The sequence below is a fragment of the Balearica regulorum genome, chromosome 2, assembly GCF_011004875.1.
Source record: "Balearica regulorum gibbericeps isolate bBalReg1 chromosome 2, bBalReg1.pri, whole genome shotgun sequence".
Lineage (NCBI taxonomy): Eukaryota > Metazoa > Chordata > Aves > Gruiformes > Gruidae > Balearica > Balearica regulorum.
Genome location: NC_046185.1, coordinates 89971862 through 89995914, shown reverse-complemented (window position 1 = coordinate 89995914; position 24053 = coordinate 89971862). Strand labels below are relative to the sequence as shown.

General features: G+C 39.0%; 1 long non-coding RNA gene across 1 annotated transcript in view; it reads right to left on the bottom strand.

The window, feature by feature from the left end:
• Positions 1 to 24053, bottom strand: part of LOC142600751 (uncharacterized) — a 179964-nt gene that overhangs the window by 3725 nt on the left and 152186 nt on the right. Inside the window, exon 2 of the long non-coding RNA XR_012834314.1 lies at positions 2604 to 2803. This is a non-coding gene — a long non-coding RNA (uncharacterized LOC142600751). The remainder of the gene's footprint in view (positions 1 to 2603; positions 2804 to 24053) is intronic.

Genomic DNA, 24053 nt, shown 5'->3' with positions numbered 1-24053 from the left:
TCCATGTTACCCTCTACTACCATGATTAAAATCAGGTCATATCAAATTAGGAGTAAGTCATTATAAGCTCCTAAAGGAGGGATAATTTTCAGTATCTTTTTATTTCAAGAAGAATTAAAGAGATTTTGTTCACACTAATCAGATAAAGTTAAACGTTCTGAAATTATAACTACTCGGACCTCTGATTTGGAGTTTATTGCCAAAGTGAGTCTTCAAGTAAAAACATGGAAACAGAGAGCACACAGGGGAGAGAAACTGTAGATATCTCAACAAAGTTGCTACCATTACCTAATTTCAGATCTGAGGCAGAGCTGCCCAAGCCATGTACAAGACCAGACACATAAGGAGTGTTCACATCACCTCCAGGGCTAGACACTTACTTCAGTTTGTGAATAGAGTTGGAGAAGCCCATCTGCAGCTGGTGAAGCACTGGGCTGCACCAGAACTGGAGATATTTGGCCCTCTCCAGGGCCCCCTTGATATGTTGCACAGTCCTGAGCAAAGGATTTAATTCCCTTATGAATTTCATTCCCTGTTTATGCTGCCTCAAACACACAGACGAAACTCTTCCAGGGCCAGTGTTTTATAATACGTTATGACAGTGTCACACGAGCAGCATCTTAGTTAAAAAGTTCCCAATCTGAACTAGCAATTTTGAGTACAGGACACCTTCGGAGCAGGGTAGAGAGACATGCAGCATGCGGAGGTCAGGGTCCCTCGAGATGTAGGAGCAAAGACAAAGGATCCACAGAAGAAAGAAAGAAAAACCCTTAGCAGTAACATCTTGCCTTTTTGAGGGGTTACATCTCCAGCCCCCAGAGAATTTCAAGCAGCATGCTTAGGGTCTACTTTGGGAAAGGAAAATACAAGCCAGCACACAACCCTTGAAAGATTTCCAGTGTCTGCTTGAAGTGGTTTCCATAATGCAAATCAATAATACTCTTTTCCCATTCCTTTTGTTTCCAGGTTCTTTTTATTCCCCTTAAAAAAAAAAATAAATCATGAATTTGATTATTTTAGCAAATTACAACAGCAATTTTTATGCAGTTCCCTTCCATCTCCAGTGAAGCATACCATGTCCAAGATTAACACAGCCTGATGCACAATAGAACATTACAAAAATTATGTATCTTTTTTCCCTTAGTAAGACTGCTGCCACCAATAGCAGACTTGAATCTGCCAATTGTAATTACAACTCTAGGATTTTTATTGTCAAATACATTTCCCAGATAAATGGTTCTTGCGTTTTCAATGATTTTGACTGATGGGCTGAGCGTGGAGTTATCTTTTTTTAAAAGCTGCAACTATAGGGTAATGCAAATTCTCTTGCCTTTTTACAGGCTATACAAAGCCTTTTTACCAATGTATTTTTATTTTTAGTGCTTGTCTCTTATCTGTATGGCTTATTTTACATGAATCTGCACTGCTTTGCAGCAAATCTGATTCAAGTGTATCATTTGTGAGCTACATACAAAGACAGTGTAAGGGCATTAATCTGTTCTTTTCAGCACACTAGGTCTCAAGAAGCTCCCACAATCCAGCATTAACAAGCTATTTATTTCATTTACCATCTTAATGACTGAAGAGAAAAAAAAAAAGAAAACGATGATTGCTTGTTTGTTAATGAAAGGGTGCTGTGGTTAACCACCGGAAAGACTATTAAGCATCATAAAATTGCCCTTGAAATTCGACACTTTTAAAATCTCATCTGATGTGCCATACTAGCAATGCAAAAGAAATAAAAAGATCAATAAAGGTTACACCTAACTCCCAATTAGATAATTTCATGGATTTGGGGAAGAAAATAAAAATAGAAATATTAAGGCAGATTAGTTTACTGAAGAGTGAAAGATGACATGGACTGAGTTCTCACTCTTTTATGATGCTAAGTTAGCTGTCTTATAAAAACATGAACCTATGTATTTTTTGTCTGTATAGCCTGTATTTTTGTCTACCTATCAGTGAACTTGCAGGTGCTTGCTAGATTGACAATTATCTTAATAACAATAGAAAGAAAAAAAAATATTTTTGAGATTAGCTTGTCACTTGTGATATTTTCCTTGCTCTCTGTATTAGAAGCCTTGTAAAAGACATTGTATTGAGGAGTTAGTGACCTTGAACAGACCATGTCTTCCATATTGTTCCTCGTACTTAGGGCTCGAGCAGCCCGTGTGTTCGCATGAGCAGCTGCCGTAGGGAACCTGCTGGCATGCCCCGTGCCGGCCTGTGCCATGCTGGTGGGTGTTATGAGAGAGATGATAACATCCCGGCCTGTCAGGAAACTCTACAGCTTACTAATATAATCTGTAATTTGCAATATCTTCAGGAATGGTAAAGTCTGTGTGGATCAAGGGGTGCAATGTAGTGATTCTGACTGGGAGACCGTCATAACTCAAGGAGCCTGTGCCCCACGTCACAGTTAACCTGCGTACAGGCAGACCTGCGCCGCGCTGTACGTTCCACGTGGCGCTCAGGCTGGGCTCTGATGCACAAACCTCTTGGCTGCAGGACGCACTCAGCCAACTCGTAACTCCTTGTAACAGAGGAGCCGGCAGGCAGCTCCCACTTGGTACCAGCAATTACCATCACCTGCATGGCTTCACCTTGATCTAGAGGTGCAGCAATAAGTCCTCATGAGAACTTCCTTTATGAATAGAGTTGGTTTCTTGTAAGTAAATTATATAGAATAGCTCAAAGGATCACAAAGGAGGAACCTCTCTCCTTGGACAGGAGCTGTGCAGCCTGCTGTGGGAAATCCATCCATGGACTGTCTGATGGTGTATGAACATGGGGTGCCCAGCACCTGAAGGGAAATTAGATTTATTCCTTTATATATAGTCTTCCTTCATTTCTATCTTATTAAAAATGTTATTTTATTAAGCTATTTGTTGTTGGTCCATCCCTCCCTCTCACACTGCGCCTCACCACCCAATGTAGAACAGTCTCTAAAAACCTCCTTTGCCAGCAGATCACTGGAAGTAGATTACATTTCTGGCTATAGCTGTTACTACATTCCCCACTGATTTAATCCTGTCCCAAAAATCTTGGTTAAATTTTCTTTTAACCACCCAATTCTCAACTGGTGAACTCTGCAATTAGAATTTGAAACTTAGTCCCACAAAGAAAGAGGGCTAGAGCTTTAGTATAAACCTACTGTCACGGCAATCTGCGATATCTGAGTGTAAGGCATTGAGGACCAAAGTGAAACTCCCAGATAAGATTTGGGGTTTTGAAGAAGTCACTTGGAAGAGCATCAGCTTTGATAGTTGGCCACATGTAACCCAGTCTAGCTATAGGAAATGCTTGGGAAAGAGAGATGATCTTAAGTGACATCCCTCTCCCGGGCTTGGTACCCATATTTTGTAGTACCTATAGACACTTCTGCCACATAAAAGTCTCAGCCCTGAACTTACTATCTTGCAGGTAGAAGCCTAGGGTTCTAGAGAGTTAGTTTCTTCCTTTCTAGAGAAAGCCATAAGGGGCTGGAGAGTAAGTGGAAAAATATATTTTCCCCTGACATCTGGGGTTTGTGCATGAAATTGGAGCCAAGCTGCTTGACAGCATCAGGACTAAGATGTTTCTAGAGCTGCAGAGAAAGAAAACTTTAATTATAAAAATGAATACAGATGTAAGAATGCTCATGGGTTTTCAGTAGTCGGCAAAATTCTGAATATCCAAGTTCTTGACTTAAATAAAGACAAGAAGGCATCTTAAATTCAGCTCAGACACCCAAGTCCTTTCACAGGTTTAGACATATACATATAGAAAAGAAATACCAGCTATGTTGTCGGTAAGTATCAAGGTATCCCTGTATGGATTACAGATCCTGAAAAGCTCCTGTTCACTCATCTTTTTTATGTTGATTACATTAAAAATAGCAAGCTTACAAAGCCTACATGCACTGCTTCCTGCTGCTATAGGCTCTGTAAACAGCCAGATCTATGATTATGCTCACTGATTTCTCTAAGGAGGCAGAGAGTTTAAATACTTCGAGAGCCCATTTATGACAATAGATATTACAATTTACAGATGAAGCATCAATATAAATTAGAATATAGGCTGATTTGGTGAGTTTATGAAGTTTATAAACTCTGCCAATTTATTGAAAGAGTTTATGGTCTCTGTAAGCACTTCATTTCATGGCTCACGATTTTTACAGGACAGTCTGCAAAAAAATGTCAGTGCTTACATCTCAGGAACATCCTGAATGGTATGTAAGAGATGAAGATGTAACTATAACAATACTTTTGGCATTATCCCCACTGTCACCCGGGCCCCCTAACTGGGGGTTTGTGTGGTTATCCACCTCTCAGGTATGGGCTTATTTAAGGTATACAAAAAGAAGTGGACGCCAAATCCTCACTTCCTTGCAAAGCTCAAGTCTATGACTGAGTAACATCCAAGCTATTGAAAAAGAATTGATGATTCTATTATGGAAGATGCTACAGAACTGAAAAGCCATTCTTGAAAGGATTGAAATGTCAGTTAGGAACCTTTGAAGCTTGTTACAATTTTAAATCCAGAAAGCACTGTAAACCAGCATCCGTTCTTCTGATTTTCAAAACATTTGCGTTATATACATCAGCTTTATTCTACTGTAAGACTAGCTTTTACAAGAGAGAGGAAAACCTCACTTATTGTTCAAGAAAATTAAGATTTTCTTTTATTTACTTAAACTATTTCAGATGACAGTTGGTTTCTAGACAGTTGTCTACTCCAGCAAACATGTCAGCCTATACACCTTTGCTCACATGAATAGTTCCAGTACTGATTTTATTACCAACAGTAACAAAAGGGTGAGGAAACAGAAAGAATACTTGGATGACTGTGGAAGGAGAGGGACTGAACAGAAGAAAGTTTAGATCTTCCTCAAAGTCCTTCCTCAATACAGCAGCCAGACATAAAAATAGATAAGACTGAAAATTGCAATACAATATGTAATCTTCCTGTCTTTGACCAGATCAGGACTCACATCAATCTTTGATGTAAACAAAATAACTATGTACTATTAGCAAGACAACATATAATGGTCAGGTTCCCATTCAGTTATAGCATAATACAAAACCTGAATTAAAAAGACACATTGTACATATATTAGATACACATAAATACATGATAATAACACAATAACAATAGAAAACAAAAGAATACTCAAATACTTTAAAGTGTTTAAAATTACTTGGATAAAACAAACAAATTAACCAATAAGTATATTTGTAGCCTCCAGTAAAAACAGAGCAAAATATGTGACACTATTTTCATTCTTTGTCATTCTTGTGTATGGCCTTCCCTTACAAAATGGGACTTAAGTCTCAAAGCACAATGAGAGATGTGAAGCTCGCTGTTAAGGGTAGCTCTGGCAGAATTTGAAACACACAGAAAGAACCCATCATCACAGAACTCGAGATTTTTAGTTTTGTTATCCGGTGATTTTATTTGATGGCACTGACCTCATCAAGGCATTTCTTAGAGGACTGGAAGAATGGATAGAAACATGAAGGAATCACTTTTTTCTTCATTGTTCTTTACAACAATACAAGCTAGAACACGCAATATGAGATTATCTGATATTTTAAAAATTTGCACACACTCCAGAATTTAAACCTAGAGTTATTTATTTATTTATTTATTAACTTTCTGGAATAAGTGATCTATCATGGACTATAATGAAAATGAAAGTACAATTTCTGACTCAGAAAATTCCCAAGGACAGTGCTGAAATTTTGAAATATTAGTGTGTATACTTTCTTTTTTCTTTATATTTTCCTCTAGTCCTTCCTTCCAGTCATTTCCACAGACAGGACAGTGGGCTGGGTGACTTTCAGTTCAAACCAATTTGGTCATTTTGTTTCCTACAAATGTGAAAATTCTAGCTACATTTTCTCGTATAGAAGATTTAAAAGCAAATGTCTTCAATAATGATAGAGAGAAATTCTTTCTTTATAATTTTTTGAGGAGTAATCATGTTAGTCTTAAGGAAAAGTATATGGAAAACACCCACAAACTGAATTGAACCAATTTTGATGAACAAACATTCACATTAGTTTTATTATCCAGTAAATCTACTTTTACTTTTATGAACAGGATATTGTTTTCATTTCTTTGAATGAGCTTTGATATAATTCAACAATTATTTCTTGCAAGGAAGGCATGAGGGAAGGATTAAAAAAAAAATAAAAATCAGGGGAATGAACATTTTCTCTCTGCTAGATAATTCAACACAGAAACTTATTACTGTATTATGGAAGGGATTAACATTCATGGGAACATCCTGTCCCATGGAAGTCCCATCCTCACCACTGAAAGGGTCAGAGTCTGGAGTGCATCATCCCATAATTAGCTCAGCTTAGATTTTCCTCATTAATACATTAACTAAACCATAGGCAACCTTTTTTTTTGTTTGTTTTCTCTTTCCTTTACCTGCTGCCAGAGTGGATTAGTATTAGGCAACGATAGCATTCCTTAATTCAATTTGGTTTTACTGGTCATATTAGCACTCATGCAAAGAAATATCGCAGGTTTACTTAATCAGAAATCCAGGGACAGAGGTAACATTCATTTCATGTCCACATCAAAACAAGCGTACACTGGAACACTGCCTGGCAGAAGGAAGGTTGTGTGATATCCAGGAACGTAACTAAGGAAAGTACCTTTTTTAGCAAGTCTCTATGACTTATTTCATCAATTGCATATATTGATTGTAAAGCATCACTTAACCACATTCATTACCATAGCTAAGTACGATTGCTATTGGTCTCAAATCACTTTGTCGGAATTGCATCAGAAAAGCCATTACTTGCTACAACAGTTATTGTTACCAATCTGTCTTAACCTTACTCTTCATTACTAACAAAAAGTAATTGTAGCTTACGACTCTACATTAACAGAAATGTCCCCTCTGTAATTTAATTTCTAAACAACAAGGTCAGTATAACCTTTCACATTTAGTTTCTGTGTTGTCAACAATGCAATTTGCTTATGCCAAGCAAGCTAAGTTTTCCCTACTTACATTTCCGCACAGTTACAACACGTGAATATAATCAGCCCTCCCTTACTCTGAGCTTCAATGGATCCTAACGCTTTAAAGTAGCCTTCTAAAGAGCACGAATGTTTCACCATGCATTTGCATCACTGCCAGAGCTACAGGCCACAGTGCATTTCAAACACGTAAGAGGGTCCCTCCTCCAAAGACTTCACAGTAGGAGATCACATATTAAGATAAAAGAAAAACAACAACAGCCGTAGAGCTGAGAGAGTGTGCAGCTCCATTCATTGCCGCTATCTTGGAGATTTAAAGAAAACCCACAATTTAGGGTTGAGTATCACTGAAAGACACAAGAACAAGGAAACAGACAGCTTTGTGAATGGGATTTTGATATTGTGACAGAATTCATGGTGATAAAGGGAGGACAGTCACAGGCAGAGTGCATGAGGCACTGAACAGAGAGAAGGAGCCGTCTGGTGGCAATATGAAGTCCAACTCAAAAGAGGAGAAGGAATGAGATGGTGTAACAAGAAGGGCTGAATGGAAAGAGGAGGAAAAGTCGAATACCTTCAACAATCTTTCAAAGATGCCATATTCTATTTTCAATTAAAGTGAACTTCACAATGTATAAAGACAAAGATTGACAAAATTTGTCAAAACTGAGATTTTTAAATATATTATTAATAATTATATTAATTGCTCATCTTAAAAAGCGAGAATTGTACTATCAGGACAATAGTGAAACTAGGACATCGTTAGATTGAAAAAAAGCATGACTTGGGAAAAGCCAGTCTCATTCCACTACTGAAAAAGTACTTTTAAAAAAACTTCAATACTTTGTCTCACTTCATGTCCCCAGTCGTTCATTTTGGAGACGCTCTTTTACCCAAGAAGTTTTTCAAAAGTCAGGGAGCAATACCGATTTTTCTAAATGCACAAACAGCAAGCAAACTATGGAAACTGCTTTTGAAGGGAAGAAAGCTAACAGCAACCACTGCAATAAGGCACTCCTTCAGCTCTACGCTTCAGAGACTTTCATCATGCCAGTAGTTCCTTGATCACAAGTTGGAATGCAGGTACCTTTCTGAAATGCCTTAACACTAGTCATACAAAGTAACAAGGAACGCCTATTTCTACCCCTTTACAGATGCACGTAGGATTGCAACGCTTTTGGGAGGAATCATTGACTAAACGATACTAAATAGTGTCTTTGACAACAGTTTAAAACATATATCAAATTAGATACATTTAATTAACTCTTTTATGCTGCCTTTATTTCTCAAGTAATGCCACAATACAGCCTCTTGCCTAAAACCAGAAAAGGAACATTTCCTTCCACAAAACCATAGAGAAAGCTGAATTTTCCTTCATAGATTTCAGCAAGAATTTGAAAATGAAACTTTAGTGGAATAAGTGTAGTATTCTGATGCTGAGAAAACCACTTGTTTATAAACAAAAATTGAAAGAACAAAGAGAAACAACTGCAAATGCTACAATATCATGATGAAAAAAATTTTCATAAAATCACAACTATAGCAAAGACAGAAATACAAAAGTAACAGACTTCTTTTCTTTTCTATTAAGTACACAGTAGATATTAAACCAATAATTCATAATAAACCTAATAGCCAGTCTCAGGAAAGTGGGAAAATAAAACAGCAGGAAATAGGAAATTATGCATGAAATAATATTATATAAGCCTCCCAGTGCATCTGGATTTTATACTTAGATTATATGGTTTGCTGTAGTAGATATTGCGAGCCCTTGGGCAATTTGCAGTGGACCTAACTATGCCTCATCAACTACCATAAGCATGTAAATTTTACCCCTAGTCTATTTATTTTTTTCTTCTATTTTGCAAGGAAACAGCATTAAACCCGAGGCTGGTGTTGCAACAGCGTTGCAAAACGCCACTGAAATATTTTTGTTTATAAAACAACCATGCCACCTTCCAGCTTCATTGTCACTGCTCCCGTTGTACATGCGAATCCGAGCACTACACCACGCTTCGTCCAGCCAAGGCTACCTACCCTGCGCCTCCTGGGCAGAACGAGGCTGCTGCGCGTCGGGTTCAGGCGTTAAGGGCTGAGCATTCGTTCCCTTCCTCGCGCGCTGCGCTGACCTTGCCTGGCTGCCCGGCGCTGACCCAAGCGCTCGCTCACCCTCCGTCCTCAACAGGACCAGGGGGGAAATAAGACGCTTCCCCCTCCTTCTCTGACCTTGGTGTACACAGGGTTGTTTCTCCCCCCACACTCCTCACGCTCTGTGCGATGCCAGCGCATTCAGGCATTGCAGACTTCTCGTTACCTGCTTTAATACCATCGACCTCCCTCAAATTTCATCACTTATTTTAATCTTCCATTCCAACCTCTCCCTCTCCCCTCCAATTCTTGTGCTTTCTACTTAGTTCTTCACATTCAAAAGGCACACAGAGAAGTGCAAAAAGCTTACACCAAGGGACACCGGCAAATACATATTTACGCCTAGGAACAGTGTTTGGCGATCACTGTAAAAACCATGTCATTCAAGCACAACCTCAATTCTTACATTTAAAAAAACCACAACAACAATTTAAGAACCGTTTGTACACTTAGTCCTTTCTGTGTCTAAGGCTCTCCTTTTCGAAGCAGCCTTCAACATTTCTTTTCTATTCTTGAAAATGACTTTTTTTAAAGTCGGTTCAGGTTTGGACATCAAAGGTTTACTACCACAGATGGCACATGTCAAAGTTTTCTGACAGCAGTTACAAATTCCTCTTTGCAATTCTTTTCTACTGACAAATTTCAGCTTTATAAATGCCACTCCATACAGGAAATCTTGGAAGATTACCACCATTCTATTCATTCAGTTTGTTAAACATGTCGTATAACAAAGCTAAGTATGTTCCAAGTTAATGTTATCTTTCATTTTGTCCTGTAAGCAGGACATGACACAATATAAAGCCTATCAGATAGATGAGTCAATGAATTTCAGGAGTCACAGTATCCATACAGCATTGAATCATTCTGAATTTGTAAGTTTTACATGGGTTCCCTAAAGCATCATAATTAGAGGCCCCAAAGTACAAACAGCTATGGCACACATACATGTTTAAAATCTAGGCTAGCAAAATTGCCTCCTGAATTTTCAAAAGGAGCGCTTCAAATTTACAAGTACCTAAACCTTGAACTGACTCCTTCCCACAGCAAGAAAGGCCAATGTTATAAATCCTGCCTATGTACAAACCCCTAATTCTTTGATTATTTCTCTACTGAAGAAATTTTCAAAAGCTTAGCTGAAAATTTACCAAAACCATTCCTTACTGTTCAGTGCCTCAGTGTTTGGATTATACAATTTCTCTACTTTTATTTCTGTAACACAAGGCTGCATGGAACTAGTAAATATTCACCAAGTTTTTGCTGATCAAAATTTGTTTTCTAATTCAAAAGCTTTACATAATACTTTTTAAAGCATGTGAATGTCAACAGCTACAAAGCTGAGATACGTAGGAGAAAACAAATTTAAAAAGCAGCTTCCATTATTGAGCATACCTGCAGATAAAGCGAGAGGGTGGACAAGCAGTGGCAAGTTTGAAAGCCTCCCCCATTTAAAGGGTTTGATCAGTTCTCCTGGCTCCTTGTACCTTCTCAATTCCCCTGCTACTGAACAGGCACTCCAAAAGGTTCTTTCCAGGCAACCTTGTGGTTAACGTTATTTTACAGAGAATCTCTTCTATAGTCCTTTGATAAACTGCTCTCTTTCACAGTATTTTTGGGCACTGCTATACTCAGGGATAATTTCTCCTTTAAAACCTGGAAAAAACAAAAATAAAGTAGGAACAACAACATCAACAAAACCTACCCAACCCCCCACACACTTGTCAGTATAATAAAGTTCCTACTCATCTTCATTTTCTCACTTGGAAATAAAAATCCGTATGAAGTATCAGTTACCTCACTATTATCTGAAGTGATGGATAAAATAGCTCAAGTATTTAGATGACCACATATGCTAGGATATGTTAAAAACCCATCATTTTCAAAAATCAAGACTCCCTGTTGAGTACTGAAAATTGTTTCCTCTGGCACTTCTTGATGTGCCAGCTACAGCATTTCTGATTGTTTGGTTTGTTTTGACCTATTCCCAGACTGAACACATTTGTTGTTTATCAGTTCTCAATTAATTCCCAGACCATTCTGATTACCAATATATGTGTTTTAGCTTTAAATGCTATCTAGACTTCCAAAAGAAATAGCAATCTAGAGGGGGAAAAAAATTGATTCTATGCAATTACAGTAACACTTGGGTTTGGACAGCTGAAAATATTAACATCATGTTGGAGGCATATGCTGATGGATCAGAGGTCTATCGGCAAATAAGTTAAAGATGACAGACAGCTTTGGTAAAATAAGCATGCTTTTTCCAACAGGGGCATAATACTGTGACTGCCAGCGTATCAGAAACAAATAGGAAGCTAGAGAAGGGGGGGGAGGGGGGGGGAGAAGGGGAATTTAAAAAAAAAAAAAAATCAAGCTGTGACAATTGTTTACATCCAGATGAAAATTCTGTGAAAACCTGAACTAATCCTGTCTTCCTGTTACCTCTAGTGTCAGCATTTGAATAAGATGAGAAAAAAAAATACAGAAACCGCACTAGAGAAAGAATTTTAAAGAATCTTCTTATTACTGCCTACATACAGATCTTCACTAGAGATATTACAACATGAAGAATATGGTGTTCGAATGTTGAACCCCACTGACTTGAAGTCAGCCTAGTATATGGTCCAGTATCTTTAGCTAATGATTAAAAATTTTACCCTTTCCTGTTTAACTATAACTTAAAAAAACCCACTTCTCCTATTGGAAAGTATACGTATAACCTCTCTCAACCAGTCATTTTCTTTTTGAATTTCTAAAAGGGTTGGACAATGAAATTTAGCATGTTGACTTCACCAAGAAGAAAACCTATTTTTATATCTTGTTCTTACATTGCAGTACTGCTGCAGGTGGGATCACAGCAACACAGAGAAATTGTACGGGACAAAAGATATATATATAGGTAAGGCAAATAGCATGCACAAGTTTTGCAAAGGTTAAAATAAATTTCATCTATGAATAGAGCTTAAAACTTCAAATCCTCTTCCAGCTTCCAAAGCAGTTTCACCTGTGTATTTCTTGCATTCTCGTAGGATCATTTGGGGACACATTTTCTCTGAAATGATTTATGCATATTGAGAGAGATAGATATAAAATATATATATACATACACACATATATATATTAATCCAAACCCCCCAACACAACCACTGCATGAAATCAATGTAAAGGACTGGCTTCTACAGTTTTCCATAGTCACAGATTCTTCCTTCAGGTACGAGTATCTTTGGTCCTCTTACATATGCATATTTCCAATACCCTCAGAAAGAACTTTTAAGTGTCTGTTAAGCAAAGAAAAACAATTTCAAAGAGATTCAATAGCTGGTCAGTTCAGTAAAGCAATAATAAAATTTTAAATGCTCTATACCAACAATTTGTACTTTGCTTTCTCCCTCCTCCATCTGGTTTCTTAACCAAACATTTGTGAAAAATAGGTATATAAAATCCTCTGAAATCTGATTAGTCACAGTTAGTTTTTACATCTAGGCAGTACTGTTACCTTTGTTTAAGATAAAAGTATATGTTAACTTGCGTTATCCGCTCCCTGCATTTTGCCCTCTCCAGTTAACAAACGTAAGTCACGCAGGATGCAGTTTTAAGAGTGGCTCTGCTCAGGCAGTCTTTGTACAAATAGCAACTCCACATTTGGAGACACGGATATTAGCAATTTTGCCCAACTTCCTCCTAGGCTATAGTTAGGTAAAATGAATGAATTCTGCCCTGTTCAAATTAGTTCTTTGAGTTAAAGACTTGGGGGAAAAGCTAAGGTTAAGGGCAACACACATTTCACTTTGTTATACACAGAACAAGCAGCTTTCCTATTACTGTCTTTGATGCTTTGGGCAAGATTCACTGCATTCCACATTAAACAAAACAATAGATGGCAGTTCAAGTCCTCCTGGTTTCCTGTTGTTAATTAGGGTTTTAAACAACCTTTTAGAAGCATAAATGGATCAAATTTATAACAAAGTGTCCTGGAGGTACAAATAGATTTCGTTCCTTTCCTGCTGGTAATCTCTCTGCGTCCTACGTATCCTGTAGGATAACTCACTTCGTTCTGATGGCTGCTTCACCTCAAAGGTCTGACCCTCACTGGGGTGCCACTGGGCTAGACATTTACTTACAGCACCACTAAGTTCCCTGCAGGTTTTGGTTTATAAATCTTTGTCTTCCAGCCATGCATTTCTTCCCCCTGACTCTGTATTGCAGAAAACAGGCATTCAGCAGTGTCTAAACACAAATGAAAAAAAAAAAAAAAATATATATATATATATATAAAAAATACAAGTGTCATAAAATAATGCTAGTGTATTTGTCCCTGGAAAATATCATGTTTTCTGGTAACTTTTTCACATCTCCTCCTCTCACACACAGCATCCAAATGTAATTGGCATGACATGACCTGGCTTATTGGCATCTTCCTCCAGCAATCAGTTACAAAATGACACAGTATAATTTCATCAGATGCTAAAACAGGGGAACATACGATCTCAGTATGATATTTCGTGTAAGGAAAGAATACATTTATTCAACACTTGGTAATTTATTGGAAAATTATTTTCTGTGGGAAAGATACCCTTACACATTACCAAACAACTCTTACAGCCACTTAAGTTTTCAAAAGAAGCTCAGAATGTTGAAATATATCATTACTCATTTAGGTATGTTCTAAGAGTACATCTAGTTCGTCACTGACCCAACTTCCAAGAACAAAGAATCCACCTAGATCCCAATCACTCAATGACCTCCCTTTGTGGCTCTATATACATACAGGAATTTGTTGATATAGATGTAAAACATTTGCCTACATCATTGAGCTCTACTTTACATTCCACACAGAAGAATCCCGTGACTACCAAAAAAAGGATACAGCTTCTGGGTATAACTACTTAAAGTTTAACTTCAGAAAGGAAAGAAACACTGATAACCAGGCTGCTTAAAAGCAGCTACTCACAAAAAAAATTCCCTACGTTTTCAGATACTTATATAAATGTTCTTGTAAGACATTTCCAAATGTCCACTGCCCCCTAAATTTTTATTTTTTTCCAGAAAATTATGCAGAGGAAAGCCAACTTCATGACTTATGCCACTTAGGCTGACCTCTTTCCCAGGAAGGCAGGCACCATAAACTCAAAACCTTTGTGGAGCACGGGAGCTCTACTGTCTGAGCATTCGGTTTTCACTAGATATTCTAGGAAAGTTACACAGAAAGCGTTGTTAGATGCAGCGCGCTCTCGCCGCTTTAAGGTGTTGTGCTCCCTGCTGATGTAAGAGGGCACATCAAGTATGCTAACTTCAGGCCTTTTGGGTGACAACAGACATGAGTTGTGGTCTCCTCAGCACGATAATAACCCTCACTAGGTAAAAGACTTCACCCATCTGGCCAAAAGTACAATTCAAAATTTTCTCCACCTTTATAAAAAAGATATACAGATATTTGGATATACAGAACAAAACAATTTAAAGCAACATGCACACAAAAAAAATCTTCTTATTCAGCTATGTGTCTTTCAGTTAAACAAAGACAGTACTATGCAGCTTTAGATAGAACCAATCTTCCTTACTTCCCACCAGGCCTCATTAAATATTAATTCCAGTGCAGTTTCACCTTCTTAAAAAAAAAATCATTTTCATAATCCTGTTCTTAGATATTCTGCTTGATCTGTTCAGTTCTGTGCTGCCATTTCATCTTGAGCAGTACTTTCTCTCCTCGGTATTCACATTCTCCCACCAAGCAAGAGAACCCACGTGGTTCATTGCCTGCAGCTGGGGGAGATTGGACTCCACAACCAACCAGACTCCTATAGTCCAGTGTTCTGCCTTCTTTCCACCAGACATATTATTGGCTCAATTGCAAGGAAAGTTTACAAATGTGTGTTGGTACATTTGTTGCTTATAAGACAAACCGTGCCTTCCCCCCCCCCCCCCCCCCCCCCCCCCCCCCGAAGACTCTAATATATTTCACCAAGACAAGGATTTTTGTCTTGAAATCCAAGAGTAACAACATTATTTCACTTGACTTGTTTCAACATCATATCTTAATAATATATATACATCTTGACAAGATTCCTAAAGGATAGAGAGATGAGGGGTTGCTTAGTTTCAGGTCTGCTTTACTCTAAAATGCATCTAACCCTGATATAGTCTGGAGGCAGATTGTCATGTCAAGCCACAATCTTAAATAATGTTCAGGAAAGACTATCAACTGGCAAGAAATCCATGAAGCTCATTGTTTACCATTCTCTTGCCCATTATGAACACTTCAGGCTCAGGAACGTATATGGTAACAAAATTTCATTCTTCATAAGCAGGTTTCCTTAAAAATTAGGATTACATAGTCTTGCTGGATGAATATGGTAAACACTTTAGCCACCCCTCCATGCCCTCCCTTTTATTTTTTTTTTTTAACCAGTTTTATTTAATATATACACATTTTCAGCTCCTTGCCTTTATCTCTTGTTCCAGCTCCCCAAAATCTCATAACATTAGTGTCTGGTAATATAAAATGTTTTGCACAGGCACCAGGGATATCTTGCATAATGAGAGAGTGATTTAAAATGAAGTCTGCCAAAATAGCTAAAAAAATGCAGAAAAAAATCTCAAAATAAGCATTCTCAGGAGAGTAGCTGTCCTGGTTTTGGCTGAGATAGGTTAATTTTCTTTCTAGTATCTGGTATAGCACTGGTTTGGATTTAGGATGAGAATAATGTTGACAACACACTGATGGTTTTAGTTGTTGCTGGGCAGTTGCAGTACCTACACCAAGTCCAGGACTTTTCAGCTTCCCCCGCCCTGCCAGGTACACAAGAAGCTGGGAGAGCACAGCCAGGACAGCTGGCCCAGGCTGGCCAGAGGGACAGTCCCTGCCGTAGAACATCATGCTCCTGATGTAACTGGGGAAGCGAGCTGGGAGGTGGGATTGCTGCTTGGAAACAGACTGGGCATCAGGTTTTTCTTTTGCCAGTGGTGAGCAATTGTATTTTTGCATCACTTGTTTTAATATATATTATTATTTTCCTTTGTTATCCTATTAAACTGTCTTCATCTCAACGCACAAGGGTTGGCTTGGGTTTTTTTGTGGGTGGGGTTTTTTTGGTGTTTTTATTTTTGTTTTTTCCCCATTCTCCTCCCCATCCCACTTGGGGGTTGGGGGGGGGGTGAGCAAGCAGCTGCCTGGCACTCAGTTATCTACTGGGGTGAAAGCACAACAGCAAAAAATCAATGAGCTCTAGGAGTTGAAGTTTATATCTAACAGAGATCAGAAATAAAACAATTTAGTTATGCCTGATTATCATAGGTCCCTTATTACAGCCTGCTATGTAAAACATGCCTTATTTTGGCTGTGACCAGGCATGCTATTGAATTCAGAAAGACAGAACTCTAGAAGACTCTGGGATTTTTTGCTGTTATGAGTCTCACATCTACAACTGCTCAAAATGCCCTAAATTCACCTTAGAAAAAGCACCATCTGGCTATTACTGGCTGCAAATTACCAGCTGTGAAATATTACTATATTAAGAATGTCAGCCCAAACAACATCTAACCTTTTGTGCAATAGAAATGCAGTGTATAAACCTAGCAAGATTTTTATCCAGATTTCAACTTACAAACAAAACTTACACTAATTTTGCCTTTTCTCAGAAGGGTGTATTTTCTTCCATACTTTAAGGATAAAAATACATTTCTTTATAGAGAACCACCAAAAGATTGATTTTTTGAAAGGTTTTTTTTTCATCTTAAAATAAGGTCTAAAAGATGACTAAGTTTTTTGTCAGGTCCTTGCACAGGAAGAGATTTCTCCTTTAATAGCACAGTACTAGTTATTTTCTGAGGAAGTTTAACTCCTATGTTTTCTCATTATGACTGAAATTTAGTGGAGGATTTGTCTTCTATGATAAGGTCACCTGCCTAGTGGATGAAGGGAAGGCAGCGGATGTAGTTTTTCTGGATTTTAGTAAGGCTTTGGATACTGTCCCTCACAGCATCCTTCTGGACAAGTTGTCCAACTGTGGGATGAGCAGGTTCACGGTGCACTGGGTGAAGAACTGGCAGAAGGGCAGAGCTGAAAGGGTTGTAGTACATCTGGCTGGTGATCAGTCACCAGTGGTGTTCCTCAGGGTTCAATTCTAGGGCCGGTTCTGTTCAGTACATTTATCAACGATCTGGATGCAGGAGTTGAATGCACCATTAGTAAGTTTGCTGATGATATGACACTGGGAGGTGCTGTTGACTCTCCTGAGGGACAAGAGGCCTTGCAGAGGGATCTAGACAGATTGGAGCATCGGGATATGATTAGTGGGATGAAATTTAACAAGTCAAAATGCCGGACTCTGCACCTAGGATGGAGTAACACCAGACACCAGTACAAATTGGGCGAGGAGTGGCTGGAGAGCAGCCCTGCAGAAAGGGATCTGGGGGTGCTGGTCAACAGCAGCTCACTATGAGTCAGCAGTGTGCCCTGGCAGCCACGTGGGCAAACCCCATCCTGGGGTGCATCAAACACAGCATTACCAGCCAGTCAAAAGAGGGGATTATCCCGCTGTATTCAGCATTGGTGTGGCCTCACCTTGAGTAATGCGTGTAGTTCTGGGCCCTACAATTTAAGAACAATGTGAAGATCCTTGAATGCATCAAGAGGAGGGCACCAAATCTGGTGAAAGGGCTGGAAGGGATGTCTCATGAGGAGCGACTGAGGAGTTTGGGTTTCTCTAGTTTGGAGAGAAGGAGGCTGAGGGGTGACCTCATTGCTCTCTACAACTTCCTCAGGAGAGGAAGCGGGGAGGGAGGTGCTGTTCTCTTCTCCCTGGGATCCAGTGATAGGACACGTGGGAATGGTTCAAAGCTGCACCAGGGGAGGTTTAGGCTGGGCATTAGGAAACATTTCTTTACTGAGAGGGTGGTCAAACACTGGAACAGGCTTCCTAGAGAGGTGGTCGGTGCCCCAAGCCCGTCAGTGTTTAAGAGGCATTTGGACAATGCCCTTAACAACATGCTTTAACTTTTAGTCAGCCCTGAAGACTTCAGGCAGTTGGACTAGACGATCATTGTAGGTTCCTCCCAACTGAAATATTCCATTCTATTCTACCACGTATTTGAAGACAGATACTGGATTGTAAATTAGAACATTTTCTCTAGATTATTTCCTTTATATCATTTTTCTTTCCAGAGAACTTTACTTATTCATCCTTCAACAAGAACTGTAAATGCTCTGGTTTATTTTTTATTTTGTTAATGAAACTAATATTCACATGCGGTGAAAATAGCTTTGCAGGAAGAAAATGTTTTTAACTGATAAAAGAGAGGATTTGGGAGGAGAGGGGGCAGATAGGGGATACTGGGTTTTTGCTTGTTTTCTCAATTCCTCTGTTGAGTGTTTCACACAAATACAGATAAACTTTGGGGGAAAAGTGTTGTAAATACTAATATGATTTCCTATGGCAAGAAGAACTGGTATACATGAAAGCTTGCTTTTTTCCTGGCTATATTAGCTGGTCCAATATAAGACAAAGTCTTTCCTTTCAAAATTTGCCACAATATATCCCTTAGACCTTGACAAAAAACAGCAACATTAATATGACATAAATGCAAGAAGGAAAAAAAAAAAGGGGGGGGGACGATGTGCAACAGCTTAGTAGAATAGCACATGGGAAAAACTCTTGAAGATTTGTCACAATGAAGAGAATATGAACAGTGGCTTAGGATGTTTTGACAAAACTTTTATCAGGTTGTTTATCAACTATGGGATTAATTCTCCCATATATTGTTCTTCATGGGTAGAGTATATTATGAAAAATAGTTTAAAAAATCATGATGTTGAACTAATGAACTTGAAAGATGAAAAAACATGCTAGACTGCACATTTCCTTCTCTGTTCCATAAATGTTAATTAACAATGAATATTAATGAAATATCACAAAGATTATTAATACAGAGAAGCAGCTTGGTACTGAGGGCTTAGTACACAACCGAGTAGCCACTCATTAAGTCAACTGCAATAACTGGAAAAATATGCATGCTCTTTGCCCAAGGAAGTGTACAAATGATCTTTTATTCAGATTTAAGTAAGTACATTCCGAATGGACTAGGAACATTTGGCTAATCATTATGGTTCAGATAACATGGGAACTCATTTTACGCTGTGATAAAACAACCGTCAGGGTGAGCCCACATTTCATGCTGGTGTTTCTAAACCTGAAAAGGCCATGCTGCCTGCATGGCTTTTCGTTCAGATGTAACAATTGTGTTCCACCACCTCATCATCCAAGGTATGAAGGAACAGTATTGCCAAGTTTGGACGTCTGCCACTGCATAAAGAGACTACTGTCAGTCTTCAGTTACTGACTAACACTGCACATTATCTGAATGTAATGAAAAATGTAGTAAACAAGGGCACATCCTACTAAGAAGCTGGGCTAGATGCTGTCTCCAAAATGAACATACTATTTAGGAAAATCATGCAGGCCTGGCCACTTTGTCACCCCTTCCATTCCCTCAAACCACCCTAATACTGAGCACTGTTGTAGGGGTAGCAAATGGTACACTGAACGAAACATTTCACAGAACTGTCAATCCAAAATCTCTTTGCTGTGTTTTAACTTCCAGTTTTGAGTTCAGCATTATTTAGACAGTGCTTTTGATTGTTCTCCCCTGAGTTTAATTGCTTACATTAACTATCTATGTGGAAGCTCATCTGCTGTTCCCGCCCCCCCCCCCCCCCCTCTCAGTTTTATAAGGTTCTTTTAGACTTCCCTACCATTAGTGCACTTTTTGGCTTACTTCAGAGGTTACTATCTACCATCTGCAAGTTTTGAAGTTTCATTGTTCATTCTATTTTCTAGGTCACTACTGAAGTTAAATAAAACCAATACCATTGTAACCACGGGATAGGGACCGTGAAACAGAAACTATAGAATCAGGTTGAGATAATTAGTTTGTAACCAAGGTAATAGGTAATGAAGCTAACTGACCGTGGCAAGGTACAATGCTGCTATGTTCCATGTACAGTCCCTACCAAACTGAACAATAGGTTTGGAGATATTAATCTTATGAAGTAAGTTGCTATGGACAGGTACACCTACAACAAGGATACTGCACATGCCTGCAAGAAGAGGCTCACCCAGCAGACACAGGTGCAAGACCACTGACGACCACCAGAGACCCTTGAGGACCACCGACTCAAATCACTGAGCATGCGTGACGGGGAGGAGAATATGGAAATGGATTCCAAGAAATGATTATCATAGGACTGCCCTTCCTGAGAAAAACAATGAATATGTATGTTTTGATCCTGCATAACCTGTGTGTTGGTGATCACCTGGCATGCACGTTGGGTGGAGCTATCCCCCGTGCATCCAGCGCTGCAGTAAAGAATGCCTGACTTTTAACACTACATTGGTGTTACGAGGTTTATTCCCGAATTACGGTGACACCATCACCAACCCTGCAGGACTCCACTGCTGTCCTGTCCTCCCTCCCTAATCCTGAATGTGATTGCCAAGCCCTACCCTTCCTCTCCTTTAACCAGCTTTCAGTACAAGAAAGGCCTTCCCCCAAAGCCACGTGTCAGAGTTCAATATACTCTGACCAGGTTCTTTTAGATACTCCATGTGTGGAGGGTATAATGCTTAGTATCACATTTACTTACTTGAAGATATTTGATATTACATGGGGTTTCTGATTTAGCATAGTGATACAAAACATACTGAAAATAAAATACGTGTGTATAGTAATTGCAATATACAGTTCAATCACAATATCAATGTGATTCCTATTACCAGATTTGTACCTAAAATATGTCTAAAAATTACTGTCATAACATTGGGCATCCCAAGTCACTGGGAAGGAATACTGTTGATCTCCAAAATACTTTTGCTAGTTTTTGTACTCTATGTTGGGCTAAGCCACATATTAACTCCCCCCATTCTGGTCTGGCTAACTCAGAGACATTTACACCTCCAGTTAATCCACTCAACTATTGTTCATCTAAAACAAAAGCCACCCTCTGATCCCTTTTGAGTGAAAACAGAAGTCAGCTTCTTTGCATTGTTCTCTGGGCTTCATGGGCACACCACCCTTGCCCATCTCCACCAAGCATTCTTCCATCATAGATGTTTATTCACTGAATAATATTCCACCCCTAGGGGTTTAGTCAGTCACACCAAGGTAATTGACTTGCTTGTTCATACCCACTGGATTCCCTTTATCCACATTCTTTCTACCACATTCACAGAAGTGTTACACAGCTCGTTAGCAAGGCAGGTCCTCCCTCTACAGAAACCATGCTGACTCCCAGACAACATGTATCTATGTGCTCATATTTGTTATTATAGATTCTGCCATCTTACCAGACATACACACCAGCCTCATTGCTCTGTAGCTGACAGATGTCCTCTAGAGTCCTTTTGCAGATACGATTGCAGTGGCAGCATTCCACTCCTCTGGTATAGCAGATATTTGTAATGTTGGGCTGCAGACCGAGGTCAGTAATTTCACATGTGAATTCCTTCAGCGTCCTCTAGTGAATACCATCCTGGCCTTACTTGATGCAACTTGTCTATCAGATCTAATATAACCCATATATTTACTTCAAATTGAGCTAGTTTTTCTGCTCTGTTGAAAAGGATGGGTCACTGGGAATCTCTCCAATACCTACACCAGTGAAGGCCAATGTAAATAATTCATCTTATTTCTCTGCTGCATCTCTGGCTCTTTTGTCATCAAGCAGTACTACGAGCTACCTACCCGGTTCCATTTTTGAAGTATTTAAAGAACTTCTTCATATGAACTCAAGCATGGCACTTGCCATATTTCGTGGGCTTTCCTGTTCTTCTCACTTGAAGATTTCATTCCCATCACTTTTTTTTTTATTAATGTTGACCTTTCAGTTTTATTTGTTTTCTGTTTGAATTGCAGCTTACTTGGTCTTCTAACAAAAGTGATTTATTTTAACAGCCTTCAGACTGCTTGCATTTTCTTACACTGCTTCTTTTAGGGGGTGGTGTTTGTTTTTGGCAATTTTTCTCATTTTCCTATAGTTCCAACTCTTAAAATTGAAGATGCATGCACTACATTTGTTTTGCCTGTTGCCTTCTGTTACAACTTTAAACCTAATTGTAACATGGTAACTACCACAGAGCAGCACTCCATCTTTACCAAAACCGCATATTTTCTTGTTGTTCCAAGTAGTTTCTCTCAGAAGCAGCTAATTACTGTACCCAAAAATGGAACTGACCTGTATGTGGTAGATGAAATTTTCCACTATATCCACCCATCTTAAAATTGTAATTTGACTGATTTTGTTTAACACTGCGTTCATTATCTTTCCCAATTATGGTGTGAACAATAGAATCAATACAATCTTAGTAGAATCTAGGAATTCTACCCCCAAGGAATCCATAGTACTTCTCTTTTCCTTTAAAACTTGTCCTGTTACACTTCACATAATTTTACACAGAGCCACTCATTTCACCCTCCCATCAGTGTAAACTACTTTGATTCCTGTCAAGCTGGTAGCCTGGTAACATCACGTCCCATTGAATTTCCTCCTTCTGAAATGCTTGCTTGCAGGTGTCACTTAATGCCATATGTTCTAATACTCCTATCTTACTTTTCAGAATTTAGGCTGGTATAAAAATACTTCAAAGCTTTTACGCTCAATCCATCACTTAATACTGCACATGTGAATCAATTGACATTATAGGTGAACTAATTTACCTCCTTTATTTTTTGTATGCTGTTTATTTCTCTCAGACTTTTCAGGAGTGCATTGGACAATCTTCACATCATTTTAAATCAGGTGATCTTCTGTGCCTCTAAGCATTTGCCCAACTTTTAAATTTCAATATTCCTCTGTAGCCTAACTCATTGCCATCAGCCTGACTCCATTATGATTAAGATGTAGCTTAACCTTCCTATACAGTTACCTCTTGTCCAGAAAATTTTCTCAGTTCCTAATATAACTAAATCTCACCTTTATATCATGTGCTCATCTTTATAGCATTTGCCTCATCCACATATTGAAGACTTCAAATTTCTGCCTGGCACTTGGGATAAAAGCATGGATGAGACCTACGGAGGTCTCTGCTAAGCAGCCAAGTTACTCCTAAACATCTTTCCTACATCTTTGTGATGCCTGTGTTGCTGGTACCAACACAGACCATAATTGCTGTCTGTTCCCCCACATTCCTGAATAGGCATTTTCTCATGTCCATTATTTTTGTGCTTATGTTGTGTTTAGCAGCCTGCTGGGTTAAACTACAATGCAGTTGTTTACTCACTTCCCCTCCCCACCCCTCCCCCACAGTGGGATGGGGGAGAGAATCAGGGGGAGGGAAGTAAAATTAATGGGTTGAGATAAAGACAGTTTAATAGGACATAAAAGGAAGGAATAATAATAATAAAGAATATAAAAAACAAGTGATGCACAATGCAATCACTCACCACCCGCCAACTGATGTCCAGCCAGCTCCTGAACAGCAGCCCCGCAGGTAATTTCCCTCCTAGTTTATACGCTGAACGTGACGTCATATGGTATGGAATATCCCTTTGGGCAGTTGGGGTCAACTGTCCCAACTGTGTCCCCTCCCAGCTTCTTGTGAATCCCCAGCCCCCTTGTTGGCAGGCCAGTATGAGAAGCTGAGAAGTCCCTTAGTGTAAGCATTGCTTCGCAACAACTAAAATGTCAGTGTTAATAATCAACATTATTCTCAACCTAAATCCAAAACACAGCACTATACCAGCTACTAGGAAGAAAATTAACTCTATTCCAACTGAAACCAGGACAACCTAGCACACAAATTACCATTGCAGTCCTCCTGGATGTCAAAAAAGCCCATGTATCTATGTATCACTGAATTTTCCCTCACTACCACCTGCTTCTTCCTGCTTGTGACCATCCTTCTGCTGTATCTTCAGTACCAGAGGACACAGATCTC